The following is a 22,686-nucleotide window of genomic DNA, read 5'->3' as shown; positions in this document are numbered from 1 at the left end:
GATCCCAATGCTAGTACCGATTTTGCCAATAACACTATGGTCTTCAGGACAACTACTTGTTCTACCTAGTTTGTCATGGCCCCTGGTAAACCACATTTACCCAGCTCCCATCACATCCTGAGGACTCTATTTCTAAAGTGACCTTATGTCCTGAGATTTCTGGAACAATCCTCATTTCAATATCCTATCTTGGTTTCCAGCTTTGTAGCCAAATCTGCACCTCAACTTTTGGTTTTGAAAATAAGGTCATTGTAATTCTTCCCCAGCAAGAACACATAAACAGTTGGTTGCTAAATTGGTACCCTGTGTGTCTCAGTGGTTCTTAAGTTTTGGGAGTGGGGAGTCATGGGGCTTTTGGGAATTTGGTGAAAGCTATGGGTCACTATCTTAGAGAAATGCACGGAGGCATAGACATGGAAAAATTTGCATTTTTCCAGGACGTTTCAGATACCCTCTCAAGCCCATTCCAGTGCAGGACCTAATTGGATCCGTGGACTGCAGATTAAGAATTCCTGCTGTAGATGGTGGATGCTGGTGTACACCTAGAGCGATGAACTGTCTTTCTATATACAATTTATCAATATGCCACCCACTACCTTAGCAATTTTATTTCTGCCCCAGCTGCAGAGCATAGGTGATTTTTCACCTATGGAGGCAGAGTATATATGGATGGGCTTGTATGTGTTCTAAACATAAGCAGAGTTTCATTTTGTCAAGTCATACTTTTCCAATTAATATGGTAAGATCCTCTTCTCCACAGACATCAGTTTGCTTGTATGTGAGTTATTCTTAAATAGAATGAAAGAGAGAGAGAGAGAGAGAGTCCTAAAAGAAGAATAAATGGCTTTTCTAATAACAGATCATACATGTTCATAAACAGATCATACATGTTTATAGACTAAGTTTCTAGAACTACAAGGAGCCCTTGAGATCATCTCATCTGAGAGGTGAAAACTCTAATGTCTATGTTATTCAATGAGTGAAATCAGCCTGTTGCATCATTTCAGCAAGGACACATCCTGTTTGTATATGACACACTTAGAAATAGTCTTCGGTTCCACAAAACGTGTTCTCTTTGCCACTTTTATTGAACCAGGTGGCTTTTATAGTCTGCCTGCCCTTGTACATATTTTTTTTCTATCACTACTTAGAAAATGAAATGGTTCTCTACTATAAGAGAACAGCAGAGTCATGTGAGTAGAAATAAAAAATAACTTCTACCTCAGTCTCAAGGACCAATATGGGGAGTGTGGCAATGGTGACAAACTGGATTGCTAGGGCCCCATCTAAAGTGGGTAGAAGCTACACAGCTCTAACAGCTGTGTCCATGAGGAATGCAAATGTATGTGACCCAATCTTCTGACTTTTTAGTAGAAGCTGGAAATGTGAAATTTGCTTGGATCTCTCTTGCCTTTAAAAAATCTTACTATGTTGTTTTTAGGGTTTGTTTGCTTATTTGTTTTTGTTTTTTTTTAAATGCTGTGCAGCCCGAAGAAAACATGTCTGCAAGCCAAACCCTGCCAGTGGGCTGCCAGTTTGTAATTTCTGATGTGGTCCAGGTACGTCATTTCACAGGTCATGGTGCTAAGGAGAAAAGTGACATCTGTGTAAACTCAGTGAATGGAAGTGTTAGGGATTGAAACCAGTTCTCCTAACTTTCCACTTATTTCGATTCCTCTTCCATTATGCTGTTCCATGAATTTCATTCTCTCTAGCCATTTTGATTTTGTTGAGTGGGTGAGTGAAAAAGTGTTGCCTGCCGTATCAGTAAACAAGGGATGTTGCAGCCATCAAGCCGTCACATGACAGCTGCCCTGACAGTGAGCCCTGAGGGAACTCAGGATAGAAACAGGATGCCTGCTGTCAAGTCATCAGCCCCTGCAGCCACCCCCAACGGTGCACCCTGAGGGCACTCAGGATGCAAAAACACAGGATACTGGCCCCAGAGAGCTGAGGTACATAGCAAAGGAATGATTTCAATGAGCCCAGACTCTTGCATCTTCCCATACATAGAAAAGCGCTAAATTCATTAACTTGAGATGTCTGGTTCTCTTTAGTTAACAGTCATCTTTTGAAGTTCTGACTCCCTGGTCTTTGATGCAAAAACTCCTGTGTATCCTGCTTCCTCCTCCATCTCTTCAGAGCTGTCCCTCAGAGCCACATGAGAGGCTGGGTCCTGGGCTTAAGTCCTCAGCTTTGTCCCCCAAATAAAACATAATTCTCAGCTTTTAGGTTGTGCTTTTTTTTTTTCAGTTGACAAGGGCAGGCAGCATCCTTAAATTTAAACTATATGCACGGAAATCTGAATCCTGAAGACATTCTTCAGTCAAGTGCCAAAGGTTCAAGGATATCTTAGGTGATATTTAAGTACAGAGCAAGCACGCTATTTCTGGCAACAAGAACAGGCCCTAAGAATCCTTAACACAGCTTTCTTCTACGCTCCATCACAGCATGCTGTTCCCTGCAGATAAGTTGCCTTAGAACATACTGTATTTGGAAAGTCATCAAGCCATAAATCAATTACTCGCCAGAGCCACCCGATACTGGATTTATTCTAATCAAATAGTTTTGGTGGTCTGAAAGCAGAGGCTCTTGTAGGCTGCAGAATTTTATTATAGCAGAAAATTTGCAAAGTAGCTCTTTAGCCTGGTAAAATCATTGAAAATGGGTAAGGATTTGTCAGTATTTTGATTTAGGGCTTTAATGTGGCCTGGGGAATCGATAGAGCATGACCTCCTTTGAGGACATTCAGAGCAGCAATGCAGTGATTTTTCATATCCTGCATGATGACTCTGGCCAGACATTCAGTCCTGGAGGGGATAAACAAAAAAAAAAAAAGAAAATTGTAAAGAATATTCCTTTCAAAGGTCAGAATGTGCAAGACTTCGTGCAAGAATTAAGGTAAAGGAAAAAGGACCCCTAGCCACTGTTTTCAGGAGATGGTTAGGATAGGTCTATAGGAACAGGTGGGACAGTCTTGCCTATTGAAACAGTTTAATTGTGAAGATGTTTGGTTCACGATGAGAAAAGGCCTTGATTGTAAGATCTTTGGGTTCAGGCCAATCTTTTTCACCAGTGTAATCCAGTCACTCAACATAGGACCTGGTGCTAAGTAAGTGCTCAACATGTATTCAAGACCCTTTATTTTTAATTTATTAAGTGCTTACTATGTTTTTTGTGGGGGAGGGTTTCTTCAAACTGCCAGAAAAAAATGAGAGTGGAAAGTAACTTGAACACCACTGATGCAAGCAAGCACCGAGCAAAAACATAATGTACTGTTTTTATTTTTTATTTTTGGCTGCGTTGGGTCTTCGCTGCTGCACGTGGGCTTTCTCTAGTTGCAGCGAGCGGGGGCTACGCTTCATTGCGGTGCGCGGTCTTCTCACTGTGGTGGCTTCTCTTGTTGTGGAGCACGGGCTCTAGGCGCACGGGCTTCAGTAGTTGCAGCACGCAGGCTCAGTAGTTGTGGCTCGCAGGCTCTAGAGAGCAGGCTCAGCAGTTGTGGCACACGGGCTTAGCTGCTCCACGGCATGTGGGATCTTCCCGGACCAGGGCTCGAACCCTTGTCTCCTGCATTGGCAGGTGGATTCTTAACCACTGCGCCACCAGGGAAGCCCTGGACATTTCTGATTGCAGCACATCAAGAGGCATATAAAATCTGGTGGTTTCAACTTTCTGAAATGCTAAGATTGATCAGTGGGTTCTGGTGGTGTCAGCCTGGTCCCTCTATTAAAAAGACTCCCACCAACCTTCCAACCTAATGGTTTTAAGAGTCACTGATGATCTTTAACTAGATACATCATTTTATTAGGAGTCACAGAATGGTAATTTTTTCCCCCTATCATTTATGCTACAATTATTAGCTGGAATTTACCAGTACGGTTTACTTATAGTGCTTTTTTCTTTTTAAAAAAACTTTATTGGAGTAGAGTTGATTGACAACGCTGTGCCAGCTTCAGGTGTGCAGCAAAGTGGCTCAGCCACACACGTACATATATTCATTCTTTTTCAGATTCTTTCCTCATGTAGGTTGTCACAGAATACTGAGTAGAGTTCCCTGTGCTCTACAGTAGGTCCCTGTTGGTTATCTATTCCACGTACAGTAGTGTGTGTATGTTCATCCCAATCTGCTGATTTATCCCTCCCCACCACCCACGTTTCCCGCTTCGTAACCACAAGCCTGTCCTCAGTATCCGTAAGTCTGTCTCTGTTCCACAAGCAAGTTCATCTGCATCATTTTTAAAAATAAGATTCCACATATGAGTGCTTTTCTTTAAGTTTATATTGTTTACTTATATGTATTAAGAACATAATATTTTAAAGAAACTTTTCAACTGAAATTATGAGTTTGATGTGCTGGTATGTTTTTACATAATACATATTAAATTGCATACATGATTTTTTTTAAATAAATTTATTTATTTATTTATTTATTTATTTATTTATTTATGGCTGCGTTGGGTCTTCGTTGCTTGAGCGCGGGTTTTCTCTAGTTGCAGCGAGCGGGGGCTACTCTTCGTCACGGTGCGTGGGCTTCTCATTGCGGTGGCTTCTCTTGTTGTGGAGCATGGGCTCTAGGCGCTCAGGCTTCAGTAGTTGTGGTGCGCAGGCTCAGTAGTTGTGGCTCACGGGCTCTAGAGCGCCAGCTTAGTAGTTGTAGCTCACGGGTTTAGTTGCTCTGCGGTATGTGGGATCTTCCCGGACCAGGGCTCGAACACATGTGCCCTGCATTGGCAGGCGGATTCTTAACCACTGCGCCACAAAGGAAGTCCCCATACGTGATTTTTGACATATAAAAGGCTCATCTGTGTGTACATCACCTCACACATGCGATGTCTCTCTTTGTTAATAAGGCTGCAGGTAAAGAGAGGGGATGGAGGATTACAAGTGAGTACATGATACGATCACATCTGTGTTTTAGATGCACCACTCAAGGGGCAGTGTGGAGAGAAGAGTGGAAAGGGAATTAGGTTTTCAAAATGCTTCTCGTTCGTTATCTGCAAAGTTCAGATAACTACACAAGCAAGATTGCTCTGCTCTGCCTGCGGAGATGTGGTAGCATGGAGGTTGGACTGGAGGGCATCACAATGTTGAAAACGTCTGATTTCACGATGGAGGCATCGCCAGCCCCTCCCTTCCAGACCCAGGAGCCTGCAGTTCTGCCTCATCTCATGAGTGTTTTGGATGAATTCAAGATTTAAGAGGCTTTACGATGGGAAGTAACGTCTTTTCATGGGAGGAGAATGGTATTGTGAAAATGCAGACTGAAAAAGACACCGTAGTCCCTGTTGGGGAAGAAGATTTTCCCTCTACCCTTCTGAGTTCTTCTGGCTGGCCTAGTAGTTAAATTGACATGAGACAGATGAACAGGAGAAAAACCCAATTTAATGACATACATATGGGGGCTCCAGAAGAATGTGATTCCCAAAAACAAGTTAGGCAATTGAGGCTAATCTGGCATCTGAGAGAAGGAAAAGGGGGTAGGAGTTTGGGACTTCAGACAGTTTACAGGAAGATGGGAAAATGTCAATGTTTGGTAAACGCGTTTGCCGTTCTACGTAGAGACCATGGGACACAGGGACCCTGATGACACAGGCCTTGCTGGGTTTCCCGCCGTCAGCCACACCTAGCTCATGTTCCTTGTAAGCTGGCTCTGGGGACGGTGCTCTTCCTGGGGCAGCACCCGCACCCCCATCTAAATTCCTTTAGGCAGTTAGGAGGGAGGAGGCAAAAGCTCTTCCTGAGCCTTCTATTTCTTGAGAACAACCAGCCTAAAAGAATCCTCATGCCAAAGAAGCACGTTTTCCAGTGGCAAACTTTGCTCCCCTCCTTTCCTGAAAGACCCCGGTGACAAATCAACTCAGATCTGTCCCCTGCCCTTCTTCAGGAAGCGCAGTGAGCCTGGGTGGCCTATTTTGGCTGAAGACTATGCAAGTCCCTTTTCTCAAGTCCAGAGCGGTCAAGCATGATTGCTCACCATCAAATATAGGGAAAAACTTTACATAGCATCAAGGCCCAGGGTCAAATATGCAGATGCCTTCAGGGACCCAGCAGGTGCTTGAAATTAATGACGTAGAGCTGGCAGACTAGTGCACCTGACCCTAAGGGATAAACAGTTACTCAGCAAAACCTGCTAGTTATCAAATGTGTCCAAATGGAATGGGCCCAGTGTCTTTAGAGCTCTGTACTTTTTAAGAAAATCTGGAGTCTTTTGGTGTTATCTCACCAATTTTTAGGGTTGATTGTCGCCTTCCCACTTCCATGCACCCCTTTAAAAAAGCAGATTCTGTGGGGCATACATTATAACCTCTGAATTAGTTTACCTTTCCATCTGATTTTGCAGCATTTCTGACAGAGAGTACTGTACGCTGCTTGATCACCCCCAGAGCCAGAGGGCTCACTAGCTCACAAATCAGCCCACTGCACTGTTAGACAGGAAATGTCTATTTTTTTTAAATTATGATTGTATGAAGTGTGTTTGAGAATTGTGAGAAGTCTTTTCCTTGTTTTACCTATTATGATCCTATTGCAGATACTTTTTTAAATAACATTTTCATTGGCGTATAATTGCTTTACAATGGTGTGTTAGCTTCTGCTTTATAACAAAGTGAATCAGTTATTTATATACATATATCCCCATATCTCTTCCCTCTTGCATCTCCCTCCCTCCCACCCTCCCTATCCCACCCTTCTAGCTGGTCACAAAGCACCGAGCTGATCTCCCTGTGCTATGCGACTGCTTCCCACTAGCTATCTATTTTACATTTGGTAGTGTATATATGTCCACGCCACTCTCTCACTTTGTCCCAGCTTTCCCTTCCCCCTCCCCGTGTCCTCAAGTCCATTCTCTAGTAGGTCTTTATTCCTGTCTTGCCCTAGGTTCTTCATGATCATTTTTTTTTTTTTTTTAGATTCCATATTTATGTGTTAACATACGGTACTTGTTTTTCTCTTTCTGATTTACTTCACTCTGTATGACAGACTCTAGGTCCATCCACCTCACTACAAATAACTCAATTTCGTTTCTTTTTATGGCTCAGTAATAAGGAAATGTCTATGTTTAACAGAAAGTCCTTGTGGAAAAAACAACAACAACCAAATGCCTTAGCCTGTAATTCAGGCTTCTTCCCTGCACCCTTGCAGCCAGCATGGCACACACCTTCGGAGTCATCCTCTGCTCCCCAGAATGGCCTATCAGTGTCTCCTGAATTTACCACCTATCTTCATAGCATCAAGGTTTTGCTTACCCACCCCCACTGTCTAGAATCCCCAGGGCTCCGCTCTCTGATATTCTAAATTTAATAGCCCATTTTTAAAAGCTAGCAAAATCATGTCTGCAAAAGCAATGCGCTTCATAAAAAAAGGCAAACTGTGGATTTTGAATATGGTTTGAATAGCTCCTCAAGCCAAGCCTGCCTATTTGAACACTTCAAGTCAAAGGCCTGATCGGTTTAAGGAAGGAATACAAAAATGACAAAATGAAATTTGCAGGTGGTTTCAATCCTAAGTTATGTATGCATGTTTTTCTCAGTAAGCTGGCCAAACTTTAGATTTATTGGAGGGAGAGGAAAAGTGAGAAACCCCATAATTTGGCTTGGGTATTGGAAAACATTTCCATGAATTAGGTATTGATTCTTCTAGAGAGTTTTTCTCTGGTGGTGGTTAGTGAGCAGTGTGCAATAGTGTGCCGAGCTGGCAGGAATGTAGCACACCCTTATCGCCATTTCCTGCCAAGTCCATTACAGATATCGCCCATGGAGCACAGCGTGTTTACCATCAGAATGTAAGCTCCATGGGGGCAGGAACCATGTCTCTCTTGTAAAGCGGAGTCTCGTTTTTCAGGTACAGTAGTTCCCAGTGCATCCATCTCACCAGTTCCTAGGAGGACAAAGGGACGCTTGGCAAAGGTGAGGTTCAGGCATTGCCAGATCCCTTGTCCTAATTCCATTTTAATACCATCTAACCTCCAAGATCACCACTTTCTCAGTTGATGTTTTGCTTGAGAAGACCATCCCGTGAACAATTTAAGAGAAGGATAGGCAACGGGACCAGGCTGAAGTGATGAAGCCTCATGAGGAGACAGAGTAATCTAAGGAAGAAATGGCAGCTTGAGATAGGAAACAGCATAAGGTCTTTGGAGACTATAGACCTGGGTTCAAACCTTTCCATTAAATGGTGGATAAACTTTACATGGACTGTTGTTTAATTCTGCCAGGCATCAATTTTCTCTTGTAAGTATTGCTAGGTCCATGATTAGAATATCTATCACAAACGTTTGATTAACCCTGGAGGCTAAGCAGGCAAAATAAAATTCTGTTTTGATCTTAGGGGGCTGTGTACCATTAACTACAAGCGAAGACATCAGAAAGCAGGGATGAGGGATATTCTGGGCAGCCAGAATTGTGAGGAGTCGCTTGCTGATAGACTCAGTGAGGTGTAGGATACCTCCAGCCAGACGGATACGCTATGCCTTTATTTGTTTTACAGACATATCATTAAGTACTTTAAGGATTAGTGGGGGTAGTTGACCAGTGTTGGTCAGGGGGGAGGAAATTTTCCTCTCTGCTTTTAGGTGCTTCTAGCTGGTCTAAGAATTAAATTGACACGAGACAGATTAATAGGAGAAAATTAAACAAAAGTTTAAAAACATGTATACATGGGGGAGACCCAGGAAAACTGAGTAACTTGCCAAAATGACTGACGCCCTCACTTGAAATATCGTCTTCAGCCAAAGACAAAAGAGGATGTTGGGGGTAGTGGTTTGGGATTTAAAAGGAGAGGAAGGCAATTCACGTGGAGGTGGAAAAGCAAATATTTGGTAAACAAATGTTGGCTGGGCCTTCAGAGACCATGGGAGCGAGACTGGACTCTGATCTCTAGGCCGGCCTAGAATTTCCCCACCACACTCAGCCCACATTCTTTGCAGAGATCTGTGGTGATAGCTCTGTTCTGGGAACAGGCTCTCAATCGAAATTCTTTTAGGTGGTTAGGGGGAAGGTCAAAGTTTCTTCCCAAGTCTTTTGGGCCCTGATTGTTTTCATCTCAAAATAATCCACACGCCAAAGAGACATTTTGGGGTGGCGAGTTCTCCCCCACCCAACATATTTGGTTTTGAGCAAAACAGTTGGATGCTTGAGAAATATTTAAGGATCTACACTTCTCTGTTTTTTTTTGTTTGTTTGGTTCTCATTTCCCTTATCTATGTAACCTCATGGGCCACATGATGGATAATTCTGTTTAACAGCCAGTAGCTGCCATTATATCTGTAGCTGGACTTACTGCTAAGCATAATCTTAGCCAAGTTTTTTATTTTTATTTTTTCCCCCTAGTTCTTTCACAAGCACAAGCACCGAGGGCTGTGTGACCCGGAGTTTCCTTCAGCGCATTTCTGAAAGGAAGCAAAGCAGCACTGTGGATGCGATAGGCATTTTCACATTTTCAGAGCATTCTTTTGGGTAATTCCAACTCCCACCACTTTGCTTTTGGCAGGCACTGTAGCTTCCAAGCAAGTGGCAAGCCATCTTTTATTTTCATAAAGCCAGAAGAACGTTTCGTAGCGCTACAACGATCAGCAATTTGCGGTCAGTAAATTCAGGGGTCTTGGACTTGTCATTGGTGGATGGCCACTTCCTCTTGAGGGCAGATTTACCTCTGGAAGCTTCTACCATGGCTGGTGATTTGGGGAGATTGGGAGTGACAAGCCCTTTAAGAAGGAGGAAAAGTGAATTGTCGGGAATAGAGGAAAAGGTATTGGTTGGTGAGCCTCCCGGAGTAGAAGCAGACTTAATTTACCCATTAGAAGCATTTCCTGTAATTAGCTGAAAATGGATTTAGGCTCTATTAGATTAGAACTAGATGAAAAAATTGCCAGGAATCTCAAAGCAAGTGAAAGAAATGCACTTCAAGTACTCTCGTTAGAGACCAAATTATCTTCCCTTAGACAAGGTTCAGCCCTAGACAAGACAGAGAGGAAAGGAATATCACCAGTAATCACTGGTTTCACCACACAATTTTTTTTTCAGAGGCTCATATGTATAGAAGGGGTTCAGAACCAGCCTCCCCCTAATGTACCACTTTGGCATGTGGGTTATTTTGAGCTGAAGTCAGTCAAAGCCCAAAAGGAACAGGAAGAACTTTTTATCTCCCTCTTAACTACCTAAAACTGCATCAATTTGCTGTATACCTGAAACTAACACAACATTGTAAATCAGCTATACTCCAATATAAAATAAAAATTAAATAAAAAAATGATTATATATAGAATAGATAAAAAACAAGGTCCTATTGTACAGCACAGGGAACTATATTCAGTATCCCGTGATAAATCATAATAGAAAAGAATATGAAAAAGAATATATATATGCATAACTGAGTCCCTTTGCTGTATGGGAGAAATTAACACAGCATTGTAAATCAACTGTACTTCAATCAAATTCTTAAAAAAAAAGAATTTTGGGGCTTCCCTGGTGGCGCAGTGGTTGGGAGTCTGCCTGCCAATGCAGGGGACACGGGTTCGAGCCCTGGTCTGGGAAGATCCCACATGCCGCGAAGCAACTAGGCCCGTGAGCCACAACTACTGAGCCTGCGCGTCTGGAGCCTGTGCTCCGCAACAAGAGAGGCCGCAACAGTGAGAGGCCCGCGCACCGCGATGAAGAGTGGCCCCCACTCGCCGCAACTAGAGAAAGCCCTCGCACAGAAACGAAGACCCAACACACCCAAAAATAAATAAATTAATTAATTTTTAAAAAATTTAAAAAAAAAAAGAATTTTGATACAGGGCCTGCTCCAGGAAGAGAGCTATCACCCAAGATAACTACAAATGTATAGGCTCAGTGTAGGGCGCTGGAGGACCTCAACTGGGCCTGTTTGTTCAAATTCCTCTCTGTGTCCCACTGTCTCTGCGCATGCCATGACAAAGATTTGTTTACCAGTCTCCCTGTGAATTGCCTTCCTTCCCTTTGAAGCCCTCGACCCCTACCTCTTTCTCCTTAGCTCAGGATGGCATATAAGCTTCAATGTCAATGTGAGGCTCCCGTACGTACAAAATTCAATTTGTTTTCCTCCTGCTAATCTGTCTTATGTCAATTTAATTAGTAGACCAGCCAAAAGAACCTAGAAGGGTAGAGGAAAATTTCTTCCTCCCCTATGGTGCCAAAAACTGTAGACAAGAAGACAGAGCCAGGAGCAGGCCCAGAAGCTGCTCCCCTCCTGTGAGCCCAGTTCTCTTGCCGCCAGTCATCTGTGCAATCCCAGCCAAGATGCTGGCCCTGTGTACCCTTCTGTTTTCCCATCTCAGAACCCAGAGCTCTCCCGTTTTGTGATTCTGTGATCTCTTTGGGGAGACACCTATATACCAAAAAAGATGATGTGTAATTACGCTATCTTTCATGTAAGATCCAAGTAGCAAGTGTGAAGGAAGGGAGAAGAAATCAGCGGAGGCTGCAGTGATTGTAACTTGAGTGAAGTGGTGGTAGAACCAGGAGGCATCGTAGCTGATGGTACAGAATTTGAGGACCGTCCTGGGTTGAATCCCTACTCTGCCTCAGTGTTCATATCTGTAACATGGGGTGACAGGGCTGCTTTGTAGAGGTAATTGACATCATGTGTATGTACAGACGTTAGGACAGTTACTTAACAATGTTACCTAATAGATCTGCCCTGCCTTTTGAGCTGCTGAACATAGCTACGCAGTCTTTGCTACTCCTGCCGTTGAGAGGTAGAGCTAAATCCCCCCTCTCCTTCAGTCTGGACTGGCCTGAGCATCTTCTTTTATTTGGCTGCGCCGGGTCTTAGTTGCAGCGTGCGGGCTCTTAGTTGTGGCATGCGGGATCTTGTTCCCTAACCGGGATCAAACCCGGGCCCCCTGCATTGGGAGCGCGGAGTCTTAACCACTGGACCACCAGGGAAGTCCCTGGCTTGAGCGTCTTCTTTTTTTAAAAAAAAATAAATTTATTTATTTATTTATTTATTTATTTTTGGCTGCATTGGGTCTTCGTTGTTGGGTCTTAGTTGTTGCGTGCGGGCTTTCTCTAGTTGCGGCGAGCAGGGGCTACTCTTCGTTGCGGTGCGTGGGCTTCTCATTGCGGTGGCTTCTCTTGTTGCAGAGCTTGGGCTCTAGGCTTGCAGGCTTCAGTAGTTGTGGTGCGCAGGCTCAGTAGTTGTGACTCACGGGCTCTAGAGCACAGACTCAGTAGTTGTGGCATACGGGCTTAGTTGCTCTGCGGCATGTGGGATCTTCCCGGACCAGGGCTCGAACCCGTGTCCCCTGCATTGGCAGGCGGATTCTCAACCACTGTGCCAGCAGGGAAGTCCCATTGAGCATCTTCTTGATGAATAGAATAATGTCCTGGGACTGATGAAGCCAGGCCTAAGGAGCCTTGCAGCTTCTGCCCTGGCTTTTGGAAAACTTGGACTTGAATGGTGAGCCCTAATGCAAGAAGTTTGCCTGCCTTGAAATTCTGATGCTAAGGCGACTCTGTGCGCGAGCACACGGAGAGACCCTGAGGCTGCATAAAGAAGGTTGCTAGGCAGTCCCAGTGGTCCAGTCCTCAGCCATTGGGTCAAACCAGGGCAAGCCCCAGACATTGTGGAGAAGGGACAAGCTCTCCCCTCTGAACCCCCATAGAACCATGAGTGATCATAAGAGACAGCTGTGCTGTTAAGGTGGTGTTACACATGCCAAGTGGCTGCACGAATACTCACATTCACGTTGTTGACATTTAGTAAAGGTGAAGTGTGAGCCCTTCCTTTCTGGCTGTTCCCAGCATGTCTCTTTCATACCCAAATTTGTATCAGTAGTTCTGTCTGAATTATGCTTGGCTCCAAACCCTTGTCGCCTTTTCTAGTTTCAGTGCAAATAACTCTATTGAAATCACAAGGGGGATATAGAATAGAGTGTGTATAAGGAAGTGCCTGGTACACAGTAAATACCCAGTGAAAAGCAAATCAAATAGAAATCTGATTCCTACGAGAATCTGTCAAATAAATGTTTCATTCATTAAATTGAAGCATTTTCGTAAAACTAAGGGGTCCACTGGGACACAACTTTTGTTGTAACTTAGAATGCTGGGCACAGATCAGCTTACTTCATCTAGCCCAGTATTTGTTCCTTCAAATGAGGGAGAATTCCAGGCATGTCTCTATCAAAATCCAGAGTTGGATAAAGAACAAACTCAGGGTGGGGTCCCTGCCACAGAAACGCATCCTGCATTTTGGTAATCGCACAGGATGGGAAAGAGTTCACACTTTCTCAGGAGGAGATGGAGTATTTTTCACTAGAATACAATCGATCATTGGTTCTTTATCTTGTTTTGTCGGACGATTTTCTGGGTTTCTGATAAAAGTTATGGAGCTTCTTTCTGGAAAGATGCACATATACGCACAGAAACAATATGCTGCTTACAACTATGGAAAGAGGGGGAAGATCACAGTCTCCAGAAGCCCAGAAGTCTATTTTTATGTTGAGAATCCCTGACCAAAGAAGAAGGATCTTATATTTTGATAATACCTTCTTCCTAGACAGAATAGCCCCCATATGTGTGTCTGTATATATATATATATATATATATATATATATATATGTTGTTGTTGATTTGTTTGTTTGTTTGTTTGATTTGTCTGCTTAGGTTATATGGTTTAGAATAATCCATCCTCCTCCCCAAACTGTCAAGGGTTTCAGTATGGAGTTAAAGTTGTTGATAAGACTTTGATAAGCTTTTATACAGGTAGGTAATCAGAAGTAATTAGAATGACTCCTTGCCTTCTCATTTGTTTGCCTTTCTCTTGGAGGCTTCTTGCTTTTGCTCCACTTATTAGAATCACACTCAACACTTAAGAAAGCATCTGCTTCTGAGGGGAACTCATCTTTACCCTGAAATCAGCTAAGCGAACTTTTCTGCAACCACACTGACTGCAGAATGCAACGCATAATTAAGTGTTTACGGAAAAAGCCGGCAAACAGGGCCGGTGGGAATATGTCAGAGCAGCTCTTGTCTCCATAGCAACACCCGATGAGCCTTGCAGAGAAATGAACGCATTTGCAGGATCACTGATGCAAAGTGATAAAGCCGCAACTAACAAGCACACAAAATCAACTGCATCATTATGTTCGGGGCGTTAAATATTTAACATCTCAGCTTTCCACATCACCATTCAATAATCCTAATTCATTTTTGGTTGTTTCTAAGTTGCTTAAGTGGAGAACAACTGACATCTGTTGATTACATACACTTAATGACTGCGAGGCTTGCCGTTATTTACACAGGATGGTAGAATACATTTTATAAGCAATTAGGAAAATGCAGTGTAATAAATTACATTGGGGTTTTACTAGCCACGATGCCAGACAACACTCTCTCCTTGACAAACAAGTATTTACCCTTCTCTGAAGTGGAAAAGCATTCCAAACCAATTTGGGCAATGGCCTTTCCTCTTTTGACAAGTGTGTTCTGGGGTTTTAGTGGTCTTGGGGGAAGGAGAAGGTGGGTGCGGTTTGAGGAGCTACCAGTTTTCTGAGGGTGTGTGTTCATTGTGGGTTCTCCTCCCCGGAGTCTGGGGGCCATGCCCTTAACTCAGATGCTTGAGTGTAGCTGGGACCACTGTCCGCCACCTTTCTCCTCATTGCTTGATCTCACGGGGTAGCCAGGAACCAGCAGGTCAGGGGTACCCCCCTGTCCTCCACAAGCTCATTTATTTTGCTGTCTCAGTGACAACAGTATCCATTACAGGTAATCAGAATATACACGTACAAAAAAAGTTAGTTTAGTGGCAATCAGTGAGTGCAAACGGGAGGACCAATGTAAAAGAAACTCTGCAAAGTAAATGGAGAAGAGAGTCTGGGAAAGCACTTATCTTGATCTTCTCATCTCTATGTTTGGGAGCTTTATGTCACCAGATATGTATTCATAAATATATTTCTGAATAATTGATTTAGCATAATGGCATATTTTTGTGTGTGTAAGTATATTCATATAGACATTGTAGAATAGTAACTCCTGTTACCTTTGAGTGACTATGATTTGCCATATACTTTGATGGACAATTTTACATTTATTGTATGTAATTATCATAATGACCCAGTCAAATATTAAAAAAAAATTTTTTTTAATTGAAGTATGGTTGATTTACAGTGTTATATTAGTTTCTGGTGTACAGCAAAGTGATTCAGTTTTACATACATATGTATATATATATTATTTTTCCTATTTTTTCCCATTATAGTTTATTACAAGATATTGAATATGATTCCCTGTGCTATATAGTAGGACCTTGTTTATCTATTTTATATATAGTAGTTTGTATCTGCCTATCCCAAACTCCTAATTTTTCCCTCTCCCACCTTTCCCCTTTGGTAATGATAAGCTTGTCTTCTTTGTCTGTGAGTCTGTTTTTGTTTTGTAAATAAGCTCATTTGTAGCATATTTGAAATTCCACATGTAAGTGATATTACATGGTATTTGTCTTTCTCTGTCTTACTTCACTTAGTATAATAATCTCTGGGTCCATTCATGTTGCTTCATATGGTAATATTTCATTCTTTTTTATGTCAGCCAAGTATTGTTTTTTCATTAATTAATTAATTAATTTATTTATTTTTGGCTGCGTTGGGTCTTCATTACTGCGCACGGGCTTTCTCTAGCTGCAGGAAGCAGGGGCTACTCTTCATTGTGGTGCGCAGGCTTCTCATTGCGGTGGCTTCTCCAGTTGTGGAGCACGGGCTCTAGGCACATGGGCTTCAGCAGTTGTGGCACGTGGGCTCAGTAGTTGCGGCGCAGAGGCTTAGTTGCTCCACGGCACGTGGGATCTTCCCGGACCAGGGCTCGAACCCGTGTCCCCTGCATTGGCAGGCGGATTCTTAACCACTGCGCCACCAGGGAGGTCCCTGTCAGCCAAGTATTTGATTCTCACTTCCACATGAGGAAAACTGAGGTTCAGAAAAGCTAAATGATTTATCCAAGACCAACAAGGGGTAGGTGAGGACTCCAATCAAATTTTACCCCAAAGATGGCATTTTCCCATAAACGTGCACATGCTCACACACACACCTGTCGCCACCTCACGGTTCCGTAGCCTCACAGGGCTGCACGACGCATGTCGCTGGGCCATGCAGCTCCAAGGATGTACCGCAGCCTAGCAACCCCGACGTTCTCAAATTGGATGACGTGTGGTGAAAGCATTTCCACAGCTATGGCTTGCTCTCTCTGTCTGAGGATTCCAAAGAGCTTTCTGGTGGTGTTTGTTCTTTCCTCTGAGAGGCTGAAGAGGTGAGTGGCGTTGAGTGAAACCACTGGAGACCAGCGTGTCTCTTGATGTTGGGTGTTGTGCTAAAACCAACCTCCGTTCAAGAAGAATCCCCTTGTCTTGCCCAATGCAAGTTCGTGTGCCTGACACACAGTGAGGCCAAACTGAAATGGCAGAGTTTGCAGGAGAGGAAGGTTTACTGCAGGGCTGAGCAAGGAGAAAGGGTGGCTCATGCTCAGAAAACCCCAATCTCCCCAAAGGGTTTCAGCAAAGCATTTGTAAAGGCCAGGTGAGGGAGGGGCATCCCAGGGCATGTGATCAGCTCGTGCGCAATTCTCTGATTGGTTGATGATGATCGATCTTTAGGCGCCAGAAGGTCTGGGGTCTACGTGCTCATGATCACCAAGTAGTTAATTTCTTCAATTTGTTGGTGGTTTTTAGCATCTGAAAAACTCAGGAAATATGCATCAGATCCTATTACCTGGGTACTTCAGAGAGGAGCTTCAGCAGAGGATATGGGGGAGGGGTCTGTCCAGGGACTTGCTTGGTTACACTTAGATGTGAGTCCTGAAATTAAAGGAATCCACTGAGATCTGAATAAAGTGGAGATGTGTGTGCGTGCACATGCACTCACACACACACGTACAAATATTCGTTGTCTTTCACTATCTTTGCCTTAGGATCTTGTATTTTACAACCTCTCAATGGATGACTATAATTTGGATGTTGGTTGATGAGATTGTTATGTGATGTAAGTCAAGCTCTCTGGGGGTGTGACCTGCACCATCACTTTCTAGGATGGCCTATAGCAGGGAATATTGCATTTACAAGCAAGACACATCTACCTCCTTACGCATATTCATAATGATTTTAGTAAATACTCAATAAATATTAAAATGGTGACACCATAAAATAATAACTAAGGGATTTATGTGGATTATCTCCTTTAATCCTCACAGCAATGCTTTTAGATAAAGAAACTGACGCTTAGTGAAATTAACTAACTCGACTGAGGCCAGAAGACTGATGAGAGATGGAACAGACAGCCTTTTTCTAGAGCTCACAGATTCCTTTAGAGCCTTGGGACTAAGTTGATGCTAAGTTTAGTTCCTAGTTCTTTTGGAAGAAAATCAGAAATCACCTAGACAGAGATTCAAGTTTTTCATTACCTGCGTTTGTAACATGTTTCTGTTAGATGAGATTAAGACCATGATGATATACTTAACAGATAGGCTTGTTCTGTGTTCATTAATTCATTCATTGATCCATAGATATTGTTGAGCACTTACAATGAGGCAGTGTCTGTGCTGAGTACTGAGCAAACAAAGGTGAGCAAAATATAGTTCCTTGAGAGCAGCTGGAAAATTACATAGTAACAAAAGGCATGCCTGGGATATTGTGAGAACCATGAGAAAAGGCACTTCTCCCAAATTTGGGGGTGGGAGTGGAGTTCACCATTGTAGCCTGCAGCCAGTAAGAGAAGCCAGAAAGCTGTCGCAAACAATCAGGAAGTGTGCAAGGGTGGAGGTGATCATTTAAATATACAATTACTGGATTCTTTAGTAAGAGGCCTAATATTCTTTCAACTTCTCCCCACCCACGGAGCAAAAACAAAGTCTGAAGCAGCTTAAAACCAGAAAGCCTTCAATGGATTAAAGAGAATTGAAATTCCCAACATTGTGGAGTTAATGCCACTGCTCAGAAAACTCATGCTCCCATTAATGTGTTTTATAAAAAATGACCAGCGTGGGAAAGGGAAATGATACAGCTATTTTGCAAAGCAGTTTAGCGCATAAACTTTCAAAAGTTACACCTAAAAGGAAAGTGAAACAAATAAAGTGAAAAAAGAAGTTAAAGGTACATTTACTATATGACCCAGCCATTCCATTCCTAGGTGTCTCCCAAGAAAAATGAAAACATACGTTGACACGAAGACTCATGCATGAATGTTCATAGCAGCCTTATTCATAAGGTCAGAAAGTTGTAGCAACCAAATGTCCATCAAATGGGGAATGAATAAACAACACGTGTTCTTATATACAATGGAACGCTATTCGGCAAGAAAAAGGAACAAAATTCTGTTACCTGCTACAACATGGATGAATCTCAGAAACACAGGCTAACATGTATATGAAATGTCCAGGAAAGGGAGACCTTTGGAGACAGAAAGGTGATTAGTGATTTCCTGGGGCTGGGGGTGGAAGTGAAGAATAACTGCTAACTGGGACAAGGGATCTCTTTGGGGTGATGGAAATGTTCTAAAACCGAATTGTGATGATAGTTGAGAAATTGTGAAAATTCACTAAAAATCCTTGAACTGTCCACTTAAAACAAATTTATTTTACAGTATATAATTATACCTTTAAAAAACTTTGAAAAAATGACCAATAGCCTACTAAAATTTCTGTTTGAGTTAGTTGGAGCGTCTGAAATGTCATTTTAAATATTAACGACTGTAACAGCCATCTCGGCTGTATACTCTTTTAAACATAACCTTCAAATCTGTTTCATTCTTTGGCTTAGAAAAGAACACAAGACTTTAAAGGTGGCTCAGGGAATTAGTAAGTCATGGAAGCTAAACATTTTCATCAGGTTAGTTAAAATGACAAGATGTATGATTTATAGATGTTTTCCAGCCGATCTGAACTTCTTGTCAGCATTTCAGATTCTGTAGGACTTTTTGGGCCTATGATTGATCGATTAGCACTGATAGTTCTTTTCCATAATTGTGTGGTACCCAAGGATGGCCCTGGAAATAAATGACATTCCTCAACCTAGAGCTACGAATTAGCCAAAACAAGACAGTGTTATTTTGGGGGGTATGTATCAGAGTAATATTTCACATCTTTTCACATCTCTTTTGAAGGGCTCTGGACTGAAAGTCATGGGAAACATTTGAAGAAATCGAGTTTTCTCAAATTTCAGTTCTGCTTATTAAACCAGTTTTCTTGGATCAGGACTGAAAATTCTGCAGAGCAATTTAACTCTAGGAGAGGAACTGATAAGATTAGCACAATTCATTCTCAAGAATCAGGCAGGCGTCACCTGAAATTCACTTGAAATTTCACCTCCTAGGAGAGCTGGGTCCCTTGTTCTGTGCTTCCATAGGGGTTAGGAACAAACAGTCGCTGGTTTCTGACAGGCTTGGTTTTAGTTCTTACTGTTGTCAACTGACAAACAAAAAAAGCACAACCTAAAAGTTAAGAATTATGTTTTATTTGGCAGACTTTTCTGAGGACTGAAGCCCGGGAGATAGCCTCTCCGATGGCTCTGAGGGACTGTTCCAAAGAGGTCAGCGAGGAGCCAGGATATATGGGAGTTTTTGCAACAAAAACCAGGGGGGCAGAGCCTCACAACATGACTGTTAATTAAAGAAAACCAGACTTCTCAAGTTACTGGATCTAGTGCTTTTCTGTGTATGGGAAGATGCAAGAGTCTGGGCTCACTGAAATCATTCCTCTGACATGCACCTCATCCATCTGGGACCAGTATCCTGTTTTTTTCCATCCTGAATCCCCTCAGTGCACCCTCGTGGGGTGGCTGTCATGTGATGGCTCGATGGCTGAAACATCCTTTGTTTACTGATACGGCAGGTGACACGATCAGTGTGACTTCTGGTAAGTAACTGAATCTTTTCAATCCTCAGTTTTTCCATCAGTAAAATGGAAACAATAATTGTATCTATTCCAGAGGGTTGGGGTAAAGGATTACAAAAATAATTCATGTATAGAGTTTGGCCCAAATTAGGTGCCTCAAATCATGGTCTACTCGTCATAGTAGTTGTGGTGTTCTGTAGAACCTTCCATCAGAGGTAGGACCACTGTTCTATTATCATCAATTGAAAATATCTAGCATGTGTTCAAATGTGACTACTTTGAGCAGGGAAATTGTTGTTCTGTGTCCTCAGCATGAAGCATAGTGCCAGGCACATTTTACTTGGTTCAAAATATTTCTCTAGTAATTTAACTGAATGGTGCCTCATTTAATTTTTTTTTTACTTTTATTTTTTTAATTAAAAATTTTATTGAAGTATAGTTGATTTACAGTGTTGTGTTATTTTCAGGTAAACAGCAAAGTGATTCAGTTATACATATACATGTATCCACTCTTTTTTAGATTCTTTTGCCATAGAAGTCATTACAGAGTATTGAATTGAGTTCCCTGTGCTATACAGTAGGTCCTTATTAGTTATCTATTTTATATATAGTAGTGTGTATGTGTCAATCCCAGTCTCCCAATTTATCCCTCCCTCCCTTTCCCCCCTGTTACCCATAAGATTGTTTTCTACATCTGTGACTCTATTTCTGTTTTGTAAATAAGTTCATTTGTACCATTTTTTAAGATTCCACATATAAATGATATCATATGACATTCGTCTTTTTCTGTCTGACTTACTTCACTCAGTGTGACAATCTCTAGGTCCATCCATGTTGCTGCAAATGGCATTATTTCATTCTTTTTTAATGGCTGAGTAATATTCTATTGTATATATGTACCACATGTTCTTTATCCATTCCTCTGTCAATGGACATTTGGATTGCTTTCAGGTTTTGGGTATTGTAAATAGTGCTGCAATGAACTTTGGGGTGCATGTATCTTTTCAAATTATGGTTTTCTCCGGGTATATGCCCAGGAATGGGATTGCTGGATCATATGGTAACTCTATTTTTAGTTTTTGAAGGAGCCTCCATACTGTTTTCCATGGTGGCTATATCAATTTACATTCCCATCTACAGTGTAGGAGGGTTCCCTTTTCTCCACACCCTCTCCAGCCTTTATTGTTTGTAGATTTTTTTGATGATGGCCATTCTGATGACTGGTGTGAGTGGTGCCTCATTTTATAGATGAGGGAAGAAAGCTCAGAGACAGCGAATGGTTTTTCCACGTTGCATAGACGGTCAGGGCAGAGCTACGATGGAACTTAGTACCCCTGGTCATTTGTCTGGTGCAACTGGCCCATTTAGCAACAGAGAGTGAGGATTGTGCTAGGAAAAAGGGAGGGGAGGACATTCATAAAACCTTGAACAGCTGCAGCTTCAGGGGGGTTTGGGGGGGGGATTCTTGTCTTTAACTGGACCTCATGCTTGATTGTCTGACTCACTGTGTCCGTGACACTTTTTACCCACTCCCCCCAAATCCACTTTTCACTGTGCCTACCCAGCAAAACCTCAGCTCAAGGTCAGGGTTGAAATTGTCTTAACCCCAGGCTTCTGAGTTTGCGTAGAAAATCATGTGACTGGACAGGATGCCATCATTGCAAAATTATGGATTCCAGTGCTTAATAAAGTTCCAGTGACATAGTAGGCACTTGGTGTATCTTGAGAGAGGATGTGAGTGAGTGAATGAATGAACCAATCTTGTTCCACGTAAGGACTGAGAAATGGAATATATCCTGCCATATCAGTAAACAAAGGATGTCACAGCCACCAGCGATTGCAACAGAGCTGGTGAGCCCTGAGGGAACTCAGGAAGGAAAGAATACCTGCCATCTAGCAGCCATCAGACTGCAGCCACTCCCCTTGGTGCACCCTGAGGAAACTCAGGATGTGAAAATACAGGATGCTGGCCCCAGATAGCTGAGGTGCACGTCAAAGGAATGATTTCAGTGAGCCCAGACTCTTGCATCTTTCCATACACAGAAAAGCGCTAAATTCCTTAACTTGAGATATCTGGTTTTCCTTTAATTAACAATAATCTTTTGACGTTCCCGACTACCTGCCCTTTGTTGCAAGAATTTTATACAACCTGGCCCCCTCACTCCTTGGAGCAGTTCTTTCAGGGTTACTTGAGATGCTGCCTCCCGGGCTTGAAGTCCTAAAAATTCCTGCCGAATAAAACAAAGCTCTCAACTTTTAGGTTGTGAATATTTTGTAAGTTGACAGGACCCATAGTTGTCTCTGGTCAGCTCCTCTCCCATCCCCAAATTCCTGGAAGGCACCAAGGAGAACAGCTGTGAGCTCATTCTCTGGAGTTCAAATCCCAGCTCCATCATTTCCCATCAGCCCATTCTTGAACAATTAATCTCTCTGTGGCTTTGTGATCTTAGCTGGAAAATGGGGTGGGTGGGAGAGTACATGAAATAATTCATGTTAAGTGCTTTGCACATTGCCTGGCACATCAATGAATATTAGCCGATTATTATTACTACTACTACAATCACCCCAACCTCTAACTCAGACTTGGGAAGACAGTCTTGCCCTCTGCTGGAAGGAGAAGCTTGGAGCCATCAGCGGTGAATGAGCTCGCATTCCAACTCCTACTCACAGATTATAAACTGAGGACACACATGCTGCAATTTGCATTTTAGGAAGACTGCAACTTCAAGAGAGTTTTTTCAGGATAGGCCAGCGTGTAGTATTATAGAAATTTCCAGGAGAAATAGAATCTGGGGGTCATCTAAGACAATGCCTTCGCCACACAGCTGGGGAAATTTGAGACCCTACGGTG

The 22,686-nt window shown here is 42.6% G+C and overlaps 1 protein-coding gene across 1 annotated transcript in view; it reads left to right on the top strand.

Annotated features, from left to right (window-relative positions):
* Positions 1–22,686, top strand: part of ADAMTS18 (ADAM metallopeptidase with thrombospondin type 1 motif 18) — a 425,082-nt gene that overhangs the window by 27,605 nt on the left and 374,791 nt on the right. Inside the window, exon 3 of the mRNA XM_082438969.1 lies at positions 19,465–19,856. The gene's annotated coding sequence lies outside the window, so the exon portion shown is untranslated. The remainder of the gene's footprint in view (positions 1–19,464; positions 19,857–22,686) is intronic.

Source organism: Balaenoptera physalus (genome assembly GCF_965194825.1).
Source record: "Balaenoptera physalus genome assembly, chromosome: 19".
NCBI lineage: Eukaryota > Metazoa > Chordata > Mammalia > Artiodactyla > Balaenopteridae > Balaenoptera > Balaenoptera physalus.
Note: the sequence above shows the minus strand (reverse complement) of the source record. Positions and strands in the feature narration are given on the sequence as shown.